General features: G+C 54.6%; 1 pseudogene; it reads left to right on the top strand.

Moving 5' to 3' along the window:
- Positions 1 to 855: 855 nt before the first annotated feature.
- LOC135246654 (U2 spliceosomal RNA) lies at positions 856 to 1,023 on the top strand (annotated as a pseudogene).
- The last annotated feature ends 5,202 nt before the right edge of the window (positions 1,024 to 6,225 follow it).

The following is a 6,225-nucleotide window of genomic DNA, read 5'->3' as shown; positions in this document are numbered from 1 at the left end:
CCCAAATTTGCGGAATGACCCGTAGCAGACTTCACGGAATAATGAGACCGAAAGAAAAAAACAAACCTGGCACGTAACACTCCCACCCATAAAATCAAAACACCTAGTAAGGCTAGTTACAATATATACAATTTAAAATTAAGTGCGTGACAGGGCGTCCGCCAATACGTTCTCTGACCCCTTTTTGTGACTGCCAGTCAAAGATGTCCAATACAGACACGGACTAACAAGAAACCGGTGTTGTTCGAGGGTGGGTTGTGGGGAGGAAGAGGAAACTGTGCAGCATGTGTTCTGGAATTGTAAGTTTGCACAGGAAGTCTGGGGTTTAATGGGGAGGATGTATAGTGTTTTGGGGGATTTAAGTTGGGAAAGGGTGTGTTATGGGGAGGGACTGCGGAGGAAGAAGGGAAGAGAGAAACTTTTGGTTCTTCTATTGATCAGTTTGGTGAAGCAGAAGTTGTGGGGGGCGCGGGGAGAGAGGGGGGTGGTGAAGCAAGGGTGGACGGTGAGCGGGGTGGGGGAGATGGTGAAAGCGGATATACAGCGCCGTTTTCAGTGGGAGGTGCTGCGGTGGGGTTTTCATGCAGCATGGGAATGGTGGAAACTAGTGATGTGATTGTGTAGATTTTGTGTTGTCATGGTTGTGCCCTGTTCTGTTTCAAAATGGAAGAGATGGACTTTGGGACATTGGGACTTGTGAGCGGGAAGGGGCGGAAATGGAGGGTTTTGGCACTATGGGGTTTGTTTGGAAGGGAAAGAGGAAAAGGTGAGTTTGTGCACATACATATAATCTAAACAATGGGGGAAAAGGGGGTTTTTGAGTAAAAGAGTGCTGTATTGGTGTGTGAATAAAAAAAAATTTCAAAAAAAAATCTGTTCTTATCAGTTTAATATCTGATACGTCCCCTATCTGGGGACTACATATTAAACGGATTTTTGAGACAGAGTCGAAGAAGGAGCTTGCTCCGTCCGCTCCACGCATCGACCCGGTATTGCAGTACGTCCGGGAACGGTGCGCCTCTATTTTTGGGTGCAAAGGAAGGGCGAAAGCTGCTGCTGCTGCTTTTTCTTCTTCTTCTTCTTTTTCATGGAGTGGACAAGCAACTGAGTCCTTGTGGGGGGTTTTTTTTTTTTTTTAAATAAAAGAAATAGTTTTATCATGTGTCTATCTTTCTTTCTATCATTCTTCGTCAGCTAGCTGGGTAAGTGAAGTTGGTTAAGTAAGTCAGCTAGCGAGCCGGTTTGCACCGGTCCGTGGCTCGCTTGCGCCCTCTGCCAGTCGGGCGGTTATAGCGTCTCCTCTCCCTCTTCCGCGGATAACGCGCGGGGGCGCCGGCAGACAACTCCGGGCCTGCTGCTCCGGGCCGGGAGGGCCTACGGCGGCTGGTGACGGCGAGAGGCCACGTGTGCTCGGGTTTCTCTTCATTTATTCACGAGTCTACTGCCCTCTACTGGAGGACAGTGGGCTCGTGAGTTTCTGGTGTGTAATCAGAGCAGACGTGCCTCTCTCTTCTCTCTCTCTCCCTATACTTCCTCTCTCTCTTTCTGAAGGTCTGGTGTAGTGGCGCAGAACCAGTGGCTTGACCGCGGCTGTGTCCACTGCATCGGACCGGCGGACCAGGCCGGACCTACAGCGTTGGGGATAGGCAGGTACCAGTGGTGTGACCACGGCCTGCTGAATCCCCAACGCCGAAGCCAGGACAGCGCTAGGAGGACCCCTGCCAGAAGACTCCCGCCATCCGGGGGACCACACCACTGCTGCGGACGACCATCGCCGGAGACCAGAGGGGAGTTCAGCGCCGCCCGGAGAGAAGGCCCGTAGCGGCTCGCTCTCCGGGCTATTCCATCTTCATCGAGACTTCGCCCTCGCTTCCTGGCTCCCCTCCTTTGCTCTCCAGGCCGCAGCAGGACCATCGGGTGGACCCGGAGGACGAGGCCGAGGAGCAGGCAGACGGGGGACCCGAGGACCTCCATCCAACGACGGCGGCGGCACCCGGATCCAGCGAGACCAGCGTCTTGGATCAACGCCTGGTGCCGGCTACCGGAAGGGAGGTCCCACTGCCCCTTGTGGAGTGGACTTCTGATCAGCTCCCTTGGTGCGGCAACGTTTGGTCCCCCTTGGAAGGACCAACATCTCTTAGCGCTGTTCCTGTGCTTCTTCCACCCACTTAGGTCCGGCCTGAGAGAGAGGGAGGATGGCTACGGGAGCACAGCCAGGAGTCCGACGCCACAACGCCGTCCGAATGACACTCCAGAACAGCGGAGAAGGGGGCTGCGGTGCTAGTGGTCCCCCCCAAGTGGCACAAGGGGCGAAGGGCGCAGCCGTAAGGGGCGCCGCAGAGCCAGCAGCTACTGGGGGGGCAAGCAATGCCGCTGCCCCCAATGTCAACAGGAGAGTGACAGGTATGACCCGCCTAGAGTTTAGCCGGGCAGTGCTCCAGCGAGCCATGGGCTTTGTGCCTGACGACCTGAACTGCCTGGTGAAGGTTCCTGGTAATGCAGACATTTTTGAGATTAGTTTCAGGTGTGCAAAGATCCTGGAGAGGTTCTGGAACCTCTACAGAGAGGGGAAGGGTAAGGCTCCCGTCAGTGTTTTTGATGTAGAGCCCCTGTCCGACACCGAAAACAAGGTGGTCACTGTGCAGTTTTATAACGAAGCTGTACAGGACCACGATGTGAGTACGTGGTTGGGCAGGTATGGTCTTGTTAAATCTGAAGCCCGGAGAGTCCTTGATGAGGACGGAGTCTGGACCGGAGCCAGGAAATGGCTGGTCCAGCTCAAGCCCGACCCCTCTGCACCTGGGGGGGTATGCCACATCCCCAGCTCCATCACGCTGGGGAGACACAGGGGGGCGGTGTTCTATTACGGCATGCCTAAGCTGTGCAGGAACTGCGGCGAGTTAGGTCACTTAGCCGCAGCCTGCACAGTGGTCAAGTGTAAGACGTGCGGCGGCGAGCACGAGACCAGGGCATGCCGTGACCCAAAGCCCTGTAACCTCTGCGGAGCGAGGGGGCATCTCTTTAGAGACTGTCCCCTCTCGTAAGCGAACGGGGCTAGGAGCACCGCGCCCCCTCCACCATCTGCTCCCCCCCCCTTCGGCCCCACCGCTTTCCCCGCCTACCCCCATGCCACGCACCAGACCACCCACCCCTACCCCCTCCCAGCCTGGAAGCCCAACCCCACACGCACAGACCTCAGCACAAGACCCTACCCTCTGTATCCCCACCGCTGGAACCCCCAACTCCACAGCGTTCCCTGCTTTAGATCCCACCAACCCCGTCACTGTCACTGTTAAGGAGGAGCCTGACTCCGACACCCCCATTGTGGTGTTGGAGTCAGACTCCTCAACTTCAGAATCAGATACAAACACTCCATGGCAAAAAATTAGGAAAAAGAAGGGCAAACGCATCCGATCACCTACAACAGCCAAACAACAACCCGGTCAACCTCCCAACCCAGCAATAGCTCGCCAGACAATTAAATCAACAAAAACATTGAAACAGCTACACTCCAAAACGGTACATAAAACACAATCTGCAGCCAGGCCTGAGCCCCCTCCCCGCCCTACAAAACCACCCACACCACCGCCAGTACACTGTACAGAAGTTCTACACACCACCACCACCACACAACTAAGAAGCACTAGGGACCAGCCAGCCTCCGGTCCAGACCCTGTTAAAGGATCTGGAGCACCAACCTCCTCTCAGGGCCCTCCAGGGACGGGGGGGAAGCCTGGGGCAAGAACACCTGCCCACCTGCCTCTCCAGGACGGAACCTCCCAGGCAGTCAGGAGGGGAGGCCTGTGGGTGCACATGGTCCGGGGGTGAGTAGGCGCCTCAATAACCAGGACATAGTAAACCACAAACTCAACAATATCTGTAAACAGATTGCAAGCAGCAACATAGGTCTATAACACACACTACAATAAAACTATGGAACATACAATAACCATTTCAACATTAAACACCCGCAGCATTAAAGATTTATCAAAACGCCATACAGTCTTCTCCATCCTGTCACAGGTCCCCTCAGACGTCATCCTGCTCCAGGAATGTGGTATTCCGTTCCGGGAGTTGGATGGCGTTCTGAGGGAGGGATGGAGAATGGGAGACTCTCTCTGGTCTGGCTCCAACATCGCCAGAGCTGATGGGGTCGGCACGTTGGTGAAAAATCCCTACGTGCGAATAACATCTAGCAACGTCATAGAGAGTGGGCGAATCCTCGTCACCGATCTCGAGGTCGGGGGTTCCCCACTCAGGGTAATCAACGTGTACGGCCCCACCAGCGTGGCCGAGAGGGTCCCCCTCTTCACAAAATTACCTCCACTAATACACTGCACAATGCCGGTTGTCGTGGGGGGGGATTTCAACTGTGCCTTGACAGATGAGGACCGCAGCAGACCCAGACGGGACCGCTCCAGCGACCTGCTGCGGTCCCTCATAGAGGATTTCTCCCTCCGCGACGCCGGGGGCGCCTCTCCCCCCCAACACACGTGGGTGAGTTCTTCTGGAAGCTCTTCTTCGAGAATCGATTTGTTTCTGCTCTCCCCAGGCCTGGGGGTGCCCGCTTATTCCATCCAGGCGGTGCACTTCTCGGACCACCACATGGTGACCGTGTCCCTGGCCTGGAAGAAGTCTATAACCGTGGGTAAGGGGCTCTGGCGGATGAACATCAGCCATCTCCGAGACCCCCAGGTGCGACTCTCCTTCTCGAGACGTTACCTGGAGTGGGTGAGTCTGAAACACCTCTTTGACTCCCCGGTGGAGTGGTGGGAGATGGTGAAGGAGCGAGTGCGAGGCTACTTCCGGGCAGTCGGGCGGAGGAAGGCGAAGGAAAGGAGGGCAGTTTTTGTACAACACAATGCTGCCCTCCAGAGACTGAGCCTCCTCCAGTCCCGAGGCCTGGATGTTAGCAGTGAGATCGCACGGACTCGGCAGAGCCTCACCACCCTCTACCGGGAAGAGCGGGAAAAATTTACTTTCCGCTCCAAACTCCAGGGCCTCGAGGAGGATGAGAAGTGCACACGGTTTTTCTTCCGCAGGGCGCGGTCTAAGACTAATAACATCTTGTCTCTCTATAACAACAGAGGTGTGGTGGTGTCTGAAGAGGCGGAGGTCCGGGAGGTGGCCCGGGAGTTCTACGGGGGCCTCTATAGTGAGAGGCCCTCCGATGGGGCTCTCATGGACACCTTCCTGGGCGGCCTTGACAGACGTCTGGGTGACGAGCGGATGGACTCGGAGTTGAGCACCGAGGAGCTCACCCGGGCCGTGCTCTCCCTCAACCAACATAAAGCTCCGGGTCCTGACGGAATCCCAGGTGGACTTCCGAAAAAACAAGGACCTGGCGAGAGAGAAATGGGGGTGGACCACTGGAAAGAACTTATCATATAGTCCACCCCCCCAGGAGGGGCACGTGCTCTGCACACCACTCCCAAGTGCACGTATTGTTTAACTTTTTATATGTTATTTATTGTTAAATCTTAAAATAATTATTGTCTTCGTGAGTGTTATTATCGATATATGTATTCTCTTTTTTGCAATTGTCTTCTGTTATCTTTTTGAGTGTTATGATGTTTCGTAATTTTTGTAAATGTCTATGTCTAAATGTGCTTTGGTTCCTGTTTTGATGTTTTAAAAAAAGGAAAGTTTTAAAAAATGTAAAATGTTAAACCATTAAAGATACATTTTACTAAAGATTTCCGTGGAGAGGAACACTCCTGAGTTTGTGCTATTTTTGGATGCTCCGTCCGCCGGACGGGGCGACTTTTCTGTTCTTAAGAGAGCTTGTTGGTGACTTGTTGCCACGTGTCCCTGGTTTGTGACTTGTCAGGTACATGTGTTATAGAGTGTGGACTGTCTCCTTGCTTGCTCAGCTAGGTAATTACATAGCTGTTCTGCGAGTGCTCGTGCAATTAAACAGCGATAAGAGCCTTTAGCATGTAGGTAGCTACCGTGGCAGGGGACGTGGGGCTTTGTGGGTGGAGCTGAGGTGACGGCCAGAGGTCCCGGGGGAAGCGTTGAGGGGGCCCCGGACCAATGGCGAGCGGGGACTGGGTCCGGCCGGACCCCGCGATCGGATTCCCAGCCCCCTGGGCGGCGGCGGCCAGCTGTGGCCAATTTTCAGCTTCTCGGCCTTTTGGCTAAGATCAAGACAAGACAAGAGAAAGCGATGGCGACCTACGAGCAGAGGTGGGTAGCCAAAAACTGTACTCAAGTAAAAGTATT

The sequence above is a fragment of the Anguilla rostrata genome, unplaced genomic scaffold, assembly GCF_018555375.3.
Source record: "Anguilla rostrata isolate EN2019 unplaced genomic scaffold, ASM1855537v3 scaf0655, whole genome shotgun sequence".
Taxonomy (NCBI): Eukaryota; Metazoa; Chordata; class Actinopteri; order Anguilliformes; family Anguillidae; genus Anguilla; species Anguilla rostrata.
Note: the sequence above shows the minus strand (reverse complement) of the source record. Positions and strands in the feature narration are given on the sequence as shown.